The sequence below is a fragment of the Choloepus didactylus genome, chromosome 1, assembly GCF_015220235.1.
Source record: "Choloepus didactylus isolate mChoDid1 chromosome 1, mChoDid1.pri, whole genome shotgun sequence".
Classification (NCBI taxonomy): domain Eukaryota; kingdom Metazoa; phylum Chordata; class Mammalia; order Pilosa; family Megalonychidae; genus Choloepus; species Choloepus didactylus.
The window spans coordinates 151,977,249-151,990,555 of NC_051307.1; the positions used below are offsets into that span (position 1 = coordinate 151,977,249).

General features: G+C 36.6%; 1 protein-coding gene across 1 annotated transcript in view; it reads left to right on the forward strand.

Moving 5' to 3' along the window:
* The window catches only part of SLC9A9 (solute carrier family 9 member A9), a 592,279-nt gene that overhangs the window by 63,401 nt on the left and 515,571 nt on the right, over window positions 1-13,307 (forward strand). The gene's annotated exons all lie outside the window — the stretch shown is intronic.

The following is a 13,307-nucleotide window of genomic DNA, read 5'->3' on the forward strand; positions in this document are numbered from 1 at the left end:
TGTTTTATAATAAAAGAAAAATATGTAAGAATAAATGAAAAGTACTCTGTTCTCAGAAAGAATTTACATGAGAAGTCTTTTTATTAAACAGTCTATCCTAAGGATTCTAACTATAGGATTCTTTTTAAATGATATACTCAAGCCTTGGAATTATCCAAAATGTTTCTCAATTTAACGAAAAAGCTCATGGAAGAGCTATTGCAAATGTGGCTCAGTTTTTATACTCATGCCCCCTCCACACACTCCAATGCCATTCAGATGAGAAGTAAAATAAATAAATAAATAAATAAAATTAAGGAAGTATACTAGTTATCTATTTTTCTATGACAATCCACCACCAAAACTTAGTGGTTTAAGACTACCATTTTATTCATTCACTATTCTGTGGCTCAGCAGTTTAGATTGGATTCAGCTAGGCAGTTCATTTGTGGCTCTCATCGGAGGTCATTCATCTGGTGGCTTGATGGGGGTTGGGTGGTTTCAACTGGCCTCACTCACATGGCTGGTGATTGATTCTGGCTGTTGGATGATTGTTCTCAGGGGCTCATGTGGAATGGCTCATCTCTGCTCAATGGAGCTTCTCATCTCCCTGTAGGCTACAACTGGCTTCTTCACAGTTCACAGGGTGGACTCAGGGCAGTGTTCCAAGAGAGTGGGGGCAGAAGTGCAAGGCCTCTTGATGCTCAAGCCCAGAAGTCATGCAATGTCACTTCCACTGCATGGTATTGTTCAAATTATCACAAGGCTAGCCGAGCTTGAAGGGATTGGGAAATAGACTCCATCTCTTGATAGAAGGTGCAGTGATGCAAAAGAGATGTGCCTACAGAGATGGGAGGATTCGTCGTGGTCACCTTGCAAACTGTCTACTACAGGAAGGAATTATAAGACTTCTTCAGAGATATCAGGGTATGAAATCACATTAGAAAATGGAACTCAGAACCTGGTATGAAACCTGTGGTTACAAAAGAAAAACAAGGTAGTGAATCAAGTTGAACCTATGGGGGCTAACTCATTGGTCTTCTCCATTACACTTCCTGAAATTACAGAGCCACTGTACAGAGAATTCTTGCCCTGATGACTCTAGAGCTTACTAAGAAGTATTTCATATTGTTTTAGTTTGGATATAAAAATTTAAAGGTTAAGGAAGAATGAGGCAGAGAATACAACTCACTAAGCTTTTTATGCTACCCAAGCAAAGGATATTCATGGAAAACTGACCCTTGTACAGTTAGAGTGGGGAAAGGTGAAAATGTTTTATTTCTGCTGAGAATTTTAGTTGCTCTTTTTACCACCAGTGAGGCATAGAGATGGAAGTGCAATTGAATTAGGTGTAAATGAAGCAACATCTTTGCTGAGGAGGTTTCTTCTGTGGCTTATGTCCCTTGCCAAGGGGTATTGTGCCAAGCCTGGTTTTTATCCAAGTGTGCCTGGCTGATGGTGGTGATTTGGGAAGGGTGGAGCTTTGGGGATGATGAAAGCCTGATCTTGGCATTCACTTTGCTTGACTAGTTTAAGAATCTATGCCACATAGCCTTCGTTGCACTTTTCCTGGACCTAAGTGAAGAGGATCTGACAAAATAATTCAGAAGGTAAATTTAAACCTAAAGCATTTATTTGAGTCATTTATAAGTAGGTAATATTTGATACAAAAAAAAATAGTTATTGGATGAGCCTTGAAGACATAATGCTGAGTGAAATACGTCAGATACAAAAGGAGAGATGTTGTATGTTACCACTAATGTGAACTCTGTGAAAAATGTAAAATAAGTATCTTATAATGTTGAAAATAGGGGACCTAGATATATACAGAAGCTAATGAAGGGGTAATGATAACCTAAGTTGTACAGACATGATAATTCTCAACTTAAAGGTTGAGAATGGACAGGGGTAATGATTGTTTGTTAATGGGATTATAAGTATCAGTGCTGCACTGAAGGTGAACATGATCGAAAGTGGTTGTTTAAAGGCATGTATTCCACAGATAAGCACTACAAATATAAATAAGTGTTTACATGACATCCTTCTAAGGTATGACACTAGTACAAAGAGTTAGCAACAGAGTGGATATGGAAAAAACTGCCCATTACATATTATAGACTATATTTAATAGGAATACCTTACCAGTACTACACTAAATACTGGGGATGAATAATTAGGGGCTGATAAGAGCTTTGGGATGTTTTCTGTTATGATAATTGTTTAAAATTGAGAGTGATGATGATCGTACAACTAAGTGAAGATAATGTGAGACACGGTTCATCTTGGACAGAATATATGCTATGTGAAATTAGGAACCTCCTACTTAATAAGTCAAGCCCTTGATCTTGAAGCTTGCTCTTGTGAAACTTATGGCTGTAAAAGGGGGGCTAAGCCTTCCTGTAATTGTGCCTAAGAGGCACCAACAGAGAACCTCTTTTGTTGCTCAGATGTGGCCTTTCTCTTTCTAAGCCCAACTCTGCAAATAAATTCATTACCCTCCCCTCTTCATGGAACATGACTCCCAGAGGAGTGAATTTCCCTGGTGACCTGGGACACGACTCCCAGTAATGAGCCTGGTCCTGGCATCAAGGGATTGAAAATGACTTCTTGAACAAAAGGGGGAAAAGAAACATAAAAAATAAGGTTACAGTAGCTAAGAGATTTCAAATAGAGTTGAGAGGCCATCCTGGAGGTTACTTTTATGCAAGCTCCTGCCAGATATCCCAAATGGCCACAGTATGCCAAGCCCTAACCAGGACTAGTCCCTAAATACCTGGGTCCCTATCTGAGACTCTATAGAAGTTTCATTCACCAAATGAAACTTAAATCCACAGAGTGTTCCTATGCCAGTCAAGTCCTAAAACCCAGAGGCAAGAGCCTCTTTAAGAACATCAACCTGATGCAGCCCCATTCCCCATAATGTTGACTCCCCTTTTCAATATGAACAAGTTAGAGTGGTCACTGCCTAGACATCCCTTAAGGTCAAGAAAGTGATTAAACAAGAGGAAGGGTTGGCAACAAACAAGATAGGATTTAACAAAGGATTGTGAATACTGAATACATACATACATACATACATACATATATATATATATACACATACATACATACATATATATATATATATATTAGTGAAGCATTAGTGAAGATGATCAATTTTTCTAGCCCTGTGACAATATCATATTATTTTAATTATTACTGACTTTTAGTAATTAACTCTTGACCTCTAATAAGATAAATCCTCTCCCCCCTCACACACTGTAAATTATTCCTTATGAATGCCACAGGTATTTGGACCTTTTACTTTTTTTGTAAAAATTTTAGAATCATCTCATCAAATTCTTTTACTCACCCTGTTGAAATGTTGATTGGAATTGCATGAAATCTATAGATCAGTTTGGGAGGAACTGACGTCTTTGAGATATTAAGCCTTTCTATTATTGAAATAGGATTTTTCTCTATTTATTTTTGTTTTCTATGTCTTTTAAAAAGGATTGCAAGTTTTCACTGTATAGTCTTGTAATATATCATAAGAATGTAATTATCTTATAAATAGTATGATTGTGTTATATTATAAATAGCATCATTATTTGTAATAACAATAATAATTGCAAAACTGCAGTTTAGTAGTCTTGGTGAGCAAATAAATGACCTAGACCTTGCCAGCCTGGGGCTTATAGTCTATTGGGGGAGGCAGATAAACATCAGGGAGTCACACAAATACACAGAAAGCACAACTGTGGAGAGTGTGAGCAAGGAGAGGTGAATGATAGAAGAGGTCATAGAATCTGAGTTCTGGGATGATAAAGGCTGTGACAGGGTAGGTAGAGGGGGCTGTGGGAGGACACTTCCTGGGTGAGGAAAGGCTGCTGGGAAAATGACTTCTAACCTGGGGAAATTATTTGTGACCTAAGATCTTCAATTTACAGGCGAGAATTTAGGAGAAGATATTCCAGGCAGAGGTAATAGTATGTGCAAGGCCAGCAGCAAAGTGGAGCTTCATTTCTGCCTGTATTCAGAAGTTGGGGTGTGATTTTGCAGGCTGCAGAATGCTAAGAAGGGGATATGCACTTTTTTTTTTTTTTTTTTTTTTTTTTTTTAAATTCGGCAAAAATTTTAATAGACATTTCTTTGAAGTAAGTAGGCCAATAAACACATGACTAGATGCCCAACATCATTAATCTTAGAGAATTGTAAATGAAAATCATAATTAGATAACATTTTTTTTTTATCATCATTTTATTGAGATATATTCAGATACCACGCAGTCATACAAAACAAATTGTACTTTCGATTGTTTACAGTACCATTACATAGTTGTACATTCATCACCTAAATCAATCCCTGACACCTTCATTAGCACACACACAAAAATAACAAGAATAATAATTAGAGTGAAAAAAAGCAATTGAAGTAAAAAAGAACACTAGGTACCTTTGTCTGTTTGTTTGCTTCCCCTACTTTTCTACACATCGATCCATAAACTAGACAAAGTGGAGTTTGGTCCTTATGGCATTCCCAATCCCACTGTCACCCCTCATAAGCTACATTTTTATACAACTGTCTTCGAGATTCATGGGTTCTGGGTTGTAGTTTAATAGTTTCAGGTATCCACCACCAGCTACCCCAATTCTTTCGAACCTAAAAAAGGTTGTCTAAAGTGTGCGTAAGAGTGCCCACCAGAGTGATCTCTCGGCTCGTGATATGCACTTTTTAAATGTCACTGTGACTGGAATCTGAAAATGGATGTGAGGTCAAGGCAAGAAACGAGAGCAGTTAAAAGGTGATGGAGGTCTGAGTGGGGCAGGGAGGTTACCTGGTTGGGTTTGGGAGCTGTTTGGGTGATAGAACTGACAGGGTATAGCTGGTTATTGATGAGATTTAGAGTGATTAAGGCCATCATGTGTCACTAACAATTTTCTTGCTTCAGATATAAGCTTGCTTTGGATTTGACTATCAAATATAGCACAGTTAGGACTTCATACACTATCTCCTCCCATCCCTGTCTTATATTCTCTACTAGAGTTAACCTCTTAGTTATCATATCGTTGCTTTTGGTATGCACCAATAATTATATTGACATGTAAATCAAAGAATTAACAAAAAGATATGAGATATGCATATCCTTTTGTTGACAAAGAGATAGTAGTAATGAAAGTGACAGGAGCTAGTTTTGTGTGTGTGTGTGTGCACGCATGCATTTACTGTGTGCCTGGTGCTGAACTGACCAATCAGCATTTAATCTTTAAAAAAAATAGTATAGATAGATACTTCTTTTGTTCCCGTTTTATAGGTGAGAATCCTGAGGCTCAGATTGCTTAAGCAACTTTTCCAGGGTGTGACTGACTCCAGAGCCTATTTGCTAAACTCACCCTTCCAGCTCAAATTGTGAACCTGGACTAGCAACATCAGCAGCATCTAGAGCTCATTAGAAATCCAGACCTACTGTATCTGAAACTCTATATTGACAAGAGCCTCAGGTGATTCGTTTACTCACTAAAGTTTGCTATGCCACACTCCCAACCCTGGTAGAGAGATTTAATACTTAGGATTTAATAAGGACAGCTTACAGGAATGGAGATCATTTTAACCTGCATTTAATCCATGTTATCCAGGCATCATTGAAACTAAACCCAATGAATTAATTTTATAATTCACATCCAGAAGATTTATATGGCAATCTATGTCTGTGCAAGTGTCTGAGTCAAATATTGCATGTATATTATGTAGATGATAATTGGTAGAATACTGTTAATTGGGGAAACAACCATCACAGTGAAAAATGCCATGTTCTGGTCTAAGAGTTTTAGCAGTGGCATGTGGGAGGTGCTCGACCTGATTAGCAATTACAACCTGATGTCATTAAAATGAAATGGTCCCAATAAAATGAATAGAAGTCAATCTTAACTATAGCTCTGAGATGCTTTATTGCTCTATTTCACCCTTACTTACTAATTCACAATGCATGAGAGGTAGCTGTAAAAGATTTCCAATAGCAAGTTATATTGTCAACAGGATCATGAATATAAATGATGACATCATTGCTTTAGCTTCCATGAGCAAGTGGAGTCTTGAAGGTCATTGCGACTGCGTGATTGGTGCCTATAAGCTTTATTTTCACATGATTCTTGCCCACTTGCCCCATAGTTGTATATCTTGAGCCTACTTCTTATTCCTTCAAAATGTAAATATGATTTCTACTTCTATATAAATTTGATTTGATTGTAACTGAATTTTTCTTGGAACCCCTGTTTCAAGAATATACTTTTTCCTCAGCCTGCTGAGAATACCATATTACTGGGTCCCTCTCCTTACGTAAGTTCTTCAAGACATGGGAAATACTGACTATAATAGGTATAATTTCTTACATTTATTGATCCTATACTTTCTACTAGCCACTGCTGTGTACTTTACATGCATTAAGCTTACTCACTCCTTAACCATTTAATGATTTTTCTCATCCTAAGAGTATGTATTTATTTCTATAATACAATTGTCCCCATTTCCTTTATTAAAACAATTCTCTATACTTTTCCTTTAGAATGTTAATGAGTTTAGCATGAAATTTTTTATAGATATTATTTATTGATAGTCTCTGACCAACATTTTTGTTAATTTACATTAGAAGCTTAAGGTTCTTAAAAAGAATGTTCACATTACAAATCTTTTATAAAGTCACTCTCCAAACCTAAGACTCTACCACTTTTAGTCTCATGAATACCCAAAGTCCACCCCCCTGTTTTAGGGGTAGCATCTTGGTTGACCAGACTGGCAATGACCCTCTCACAGCTCTATCTCTGTCATTGTATCAGGGGGGTCCTAATAATAGCACTAAAGCTAGATTCTGTATGGCTAATGGGAAACTTTCCCTTTGATTAGCCTCAGTTCTTTGGTGATGCCCTCCTAATACCTTAGAATATGTGTTATGAGGACAGTGCTTTCTTAATTGGCCATCTTTGCTCTTATTTCTTCTATTTTACAGAATGCATATATTAGCCCTTCTGAAGTTCTTGCTTCTCCTCTTTAAGTGTCCAAACTACACTACTGACAAATCATGATTGGATAGAAAGTTTTGAAGAGAGTGGCCATATTTTGTTTTCAGTCCCTAATTCACTGTGATTCAGTAATCACATTTTTGAGGATCATTTTCTCAATGGCCAGGATCTTAATATCCTCATTATGGTTTTTGGTTGCATGTAATATGCAATGTTTTTTGTCCCTCCAAATACTAACTATAACTTCATCACCTGTTACTAATTGATTCATTCTGTGTAGGTCTTTGATGTCATTTCTGTTTCAAAGATTACTTATGGGTTTAGTTTTTCCTGTAGGTTTTGTATTTATTGGTATCCCATTACTGGGCTTTCCTCTATCCCCACAAATCTATGGCTTCTAACATATGTAGATAAATTGCTTACATGATCATGAAGGTGTTGACTTTGCAGCAAAAGGGTGTCTATTCTAGGTTATAAATTTACAATCTCCACAGAAATCAATAACCCAATTATTTAACAAGATATCCACTGTGTTGCACAGGACAAAATACAATTACAGCCTTATCCCAGCAAAGAGAAATTAAGAGCGCAGGAAAGGTAAACATTATCATATGAGTAAATGGAAATTTCATTTAGAAGAATGTAAGTGGTTTGTCGTGGATGACATGTGCTTAAAGAATTTCTCTTTAACATAGCCAAATCTTTTACATAGGAAAGTTACTCTAATGTTAGAAAAATGGGCAAAATGCACTATTGTTGTAGTTCTTAACCCTCTCCACAAAGTGCTTTCACAGAAGTTTCATATTTGCATTTCTTAGTAACATGTGAGATAGGCAGGGGCAGGAAGTGTCCTGTTTTATGGATAAGAAAACTGAGGTTTAGAGAAGTTAAATTACTTTATTAAACACCTTTAGTTAGTATTTGTCAAAACTGGGAATAATACCTATTTCTTCTAATTCCATGATCTCTGCACATGGTTTTCACACTTAGATAAGGACCTACAACCCCACCCTCCAACCCCCTTCCTCCATTAATTATTCAATACAACAAGCAGAGTCTGAGAGAATTGTGAGTAAGATCTGAAATAGAGTAGGCTTATGACAGATGAGATAAGTAATAATAATGCATTATATATATATGCATTCATACACACAACACACACACATATGTAACTATAGCGCTTTCAATTTTTAATGAATTTTTTAACATGTACTATTCCCCATCAAGCCTCCTGAGATATGAAATTTCCCCAAAGGACATCCCTGAGCAAGATCCAGAAATGCATGAAAATCCAGTGCAATTGTTTAGGACACTGACAGTATAACTTTATGTCATTTAAAAGGTCCAATGTTGGTAGTAGTGCTTTGTTCATGGAATTTTGGAAAAGTGAATTTAGATAATCTCTAGACAAAATAAATAACACAGAATATGCAAGTAAACCATCATTAACTTACTCAATTGCAGCCCAAATTATACTTTTCAGGAGCTGTATCCTTAGTCATTTTTTAGGCTTAACTGATCTGTTACTTCCACTGATACACAGTTTAGCATGACTACTTCCAATGAATAATGTTTTGTAAGGAAATTAGTTTTCTTGTATGAAAAAAGTACAGAATTATCCCCAAAGGCTTTTCTTTTTTTCCATTTAAAGTTAACTAATTTTCCATATATTTGATTAGGAAAATACAGCTATTTTTAAAGATATTTTCTTCCACAGTTGCCAGATGGTTTCCAACCTTCCTTTTTCTCTTCTTCCCTGCTATTCATTGGCTAGGTGACAAGGACATCCTTAGTCAGGCATTGCTACATAAGCAAAAGCCGTTCTCTGCTTTCACTCCTCCCATATTGAAGAATTCCAGCATTCAGTAGTAGTCATGGGATTTTTTTAAAGGACTTGACTTAACTTTGAATTGTTCATTGCTATTTAGATACTTGGAACCTATTTAGAATAGTTTTAAACAAAACTCTTCAAACAATTTAGTCATGAGCACATGTCTAAGTTTTATTACAGTTTTGCTGCAAGGGGAAAGGCCACTAGTACAACGTCAGTCACAGTGCCATGCGCAGACCTGTGCCTGTCCTTGTACTGGGTGCTGCTGGCCCATGAGCAATAAGTACAACAATGGCGAGCGAGCAGTTAGGAATGTTCATAGTGATTGGAAAGAGTCACTTTATGTCTGCTGAATCTAATAATAAAAATTCGGGCTTATCTCTAGTATGTCATAAAAATCTCAGTTATTTGGCATTTCATTTTTACTGCATTTTACAAAAGTATAGTGGCAATGGTTTGGAAATAGTAATAATAGTTAATACAAAGATCCCTGCTCCTTCATCACAGAGTTTGAGAAGTAGTGCTCAAGGAGATAACTTCAAAATTTCACCTGTGGTAGAGGCATTTCATATAAGAAAAGAGAATGGTTAAAGATTCTTTTTAGGTTATAGGTTTAAAAAAAATAAAAAGCTTGGTTAAAGTTTGCTAGGTTAAGTAACTGGTTTCTCAGAACAATTCTTAATTCCACTAATGTTTTAAGGAATGCTATATTTTTTCCAAAAAGAGATTTTTGGTAAAAATAATTCTGACCCAGATAAACTTTGGTTAAAATTTTCTTTTACTGGAGTCAGAGAGAAGGAGGCAGTTCAATACTTAGAATTTGGGTTAATTATATTCCTTCCTGCCTTAGGCTTTCCATATTGAGTTTGTTTGTTTGAGGTAGCTGAGACCTTCAGGTAACTCAGGTTGTCCAGTTTTAAGTGAAAACTAGAAGGTCTCAACAGAGCTGGACTTGAGGCATCCAGGGCCACCAAGCTCTCTGGCGGGTACTCCAACAGGCCAGTGTTTCCTAGAGAGAATGGGCCAGAGAAGGGACAACAAAATGCCCTTGAGTGGCTCCATATATTTCCCTGAAGGACTAAGTTAATGAATCTTATTGGTTCCTGAATATTGCAGAATCTCTGCTTTCCCCAAAGATAATTTCTTCATTAAGAATATATTTTAGCACTTCCTTAAATGAGTTTATAAAATTCTTTGCTCTTATGATGAGAGATGTTCAAAACTTATATTCTTTCTAAAAATAATAAAACATTTAGGGATATAGTTTCCTCAGTTGAAACAATATTCCAACATCGTGATATGTGAAATACACTCAAGTTGAAGGAGAAATAAAATATTGCTTTAAAATATTGCTTATGATTAAAAAGAATTCTGATCTAGAAAAATAGCCCCCTCTTTTTATATTCTATCTGATTTTTTTCTCTCAATATCTAATAATATTTGTGAATCTTTTTTTTTAATCAATTTGAATTTTAATTCCCACACACACAAATAGATAGTTTATGAAAATTCATGAGTCTGTTGGATAATTTAGAGTGATGGAAAATAGCTTTTATTTTAAATGGCTTATTGCCTATGCAGTCCTTTCAGAAAAAGGAAGGGAATATTATAAATTTCATTCCTTAGAGTCGACTCTGTAATGTTGTTGAGTTATGTTTTCATCATCATGCCTTGCTGTTTGGATTTAATATTTTCTCACTAGTCCACAGCTCCACTGTGTAAGTCCATTAAATCACTATCTGGAACATCAGAATACTGGAAGGAATATCTTTAACAAAATCTGATTTCACCAGATGGAGGGGATAGTCTACCACTGGCCCAAAGGTACTGTTTATGTATACTGTTATGTATACATATAAACTTCTAGAGATAGGAATAATAGTTAGCTTGTTATTAGCTGTATTAGAATCCTGACAAGCTGCCAATGTTATGAATAAACCCAAGTTTTAAGAAAGCATAAAAAAATAGTAAATTAGGCCAAAAAAAAAAAAAAAAAATTCTGGTGCTTTAGTTTTCAAGAACATACCTTCATATTTTGAAGGTGATAGATTTTATTAAGAAGATAATAAGGACATGTAAATGTCTCCATTGTCCCAAGGATTTGCCTATAAACCAGATTCAGAACCCAAAAGAAACCGATAAAGCTTTTCAGCCACTAACACCCACACAGAACAGAAGCACCACAGTGTATTATGGAAAGTTTGAATTTCAAGACTCTTTCAATGTTACAATCTCTTTGCCTATTGGAGAGAAATGTTGGAACTTTAAAAATGATCTGTTTCAATAAGCAGAGGTGAAAAGCCATTTTGGTGAAATTATTTATGGATCTCAGAAACTGGAGAATCCTAAACTGTGAAGAATGGAGTGCAGATTCTATTAAAATGGATGTTAAACTGGAGGCGGCCACTGCCACCACCCAGGAAGTTGAAACCCTGTTCCAAAATCAGCAGAATGAGATAATTATACATGGTAAACGATACACCAGCTGTAACTTAGCAGCCATTGGCTTTTATATTGTGCCCTCTGGTGGGAAAATTTATAAATGACAAGTTTAACGGTTTTGAACTGACTCAGCAAGGTGTGTTGTTTCTTAATTCTGGGATTTATGTAGAATCAAATTTCAGCCTAAGGGAAGGAATATGACAACTTTTTGAGGCAGAAGCTGCCTTGGGTAACAACAAATCTAATCTCCTAATTGTACCTGGAGATGATAAATGATTTAGTCAGGCTCCCTCTTTTTTTTGAAAGAAGTGAACTCTTTAAAATTCACAGGAAAAGTATTAATTATTGAATATCTACTAAGTGCCAGAAACTTTATAAACATCATTAATTTAATCTCATTAACTTTGAATTTAGTCCAAAGCTTTTCCTCCTCATTTCCCTTTAGATTCAGGTCTTCCTTTTAGATGCTAAAATCACATCTCCAGTCTACTGATACTTGCATATTAATTCTCTGAGTATGTTACTTGCTCCCCTGGCCCTTTCAGAGAGGGACCTATGAGGGTCCAGATCTGCCAGGGTGGGTCCCAAGAGGTGCTGCACTCTATTGGGCCAACAAGGCAGGTGTGGCCCCGAGACCTGGGATCTGACTGGGAAATTCAGCTCCAGAACACCTATTCCTGGACCAGGTGGAGGCGAGGATCCATGTGGAGAGCCCCGGGGGGCTTGTGAAGCCAGGAAAGCTGAGGGAAAAAGGAGGCAAGGAGGCAGGTGGGAAAGGTTGGCAAGATCCTGCATGCAGGTGGGAGCACATCGGGGAATTTTCATCTAGCCTTGGGGTGGGCTGGTGCAGGTAAGCCCTTCAATTTTAAGGACTCAGAATCAGCAAATATGAGTAAAATAGGACACTTTTCAGAATTACAAAATATTAGAATGATTATTTGGTGCAACTTTGGGCTTTTTAAAATTGTCTAACTTTTTGTTCCTTTTTATAATATGTGATACACATAATAATATAATAGTTAACACAGTATTATGCTCTAATACTATATTATTAGAACACTAATTATGTATTATGTTCTAAGCTCTTTACATATATTAAGCCACTTGATCCTCATGCTCCCTGTGAGGTGGGTGGTGTGTTGTCCTCAATTTGCTGACGAGGAAAAGGAGGTCCAGAGAGAATAGTACCATGCCAAGGGTCACATGGCCGGCCAGTGTGACGAGCTGGGATCTGAATCCAGGTCGCATGGCTTCAACTTGTGTTCCTCCCCAGTGCTCTGTGCCTTCAGGAAGTTGTGAAGGATAATAATAAAACAAACGCTAAGAAACCTCTAGCCCAACCTAAAAAGAAAAGACACCATTGGAACCAGTGAAGGCCCCCATATACCTCTCCCTGGCTGTGCAATATTCTTTTTAGAAGAGTAAACAAATCCAGGGTCCTTGTTTCATGCTCAACTTAAAATCCACCTGTTGGATTATATGGCTAGTACATAGTACCGGAAGTTTATTAAATAGTTAATTTATTGTTTATGGAGGCCAAAAAAACATATTTTCCCTTTGTGTGGGGATTTCCCCCTTCTACAAATCTTCCTTGATTTTAAACAAACAAATCTGAGTTTTTTATTGCATTTTCATTTGGAAAATTTTTAGGTTCTGATGACCACTCATTAATCAATGAACTAATTAATTCACAAAACATTTGTAAAAGACCTCCTGGGTGGCAGTTACCATGCTGGGTCCAGAGTTACAATCAGTGGCATGCTGGACCTGGCTATACTGGCTTGCAAGAGCTGGTGGTTAAAAGTTTCAGGAATTTTGGGAGCCAGTTGTCAAACATGGCCATTAGAAAAAATTAAATTATTATATTAAAATAAAATTAATAAATGCTCAAAACTCACCGTTTCCTAACTTTTTGGTATGTTTTACTAGTATCCATGCTCTTGAGGTTATTTACACATATTGTATTACTACAGTGGGAATAAGAATGTGCTACCGTGTCTCTCTTCCCAACTGAGTTTGGAGACTTCATGTTGGTAGCTTGAAATTGGTCATTTTGGGGA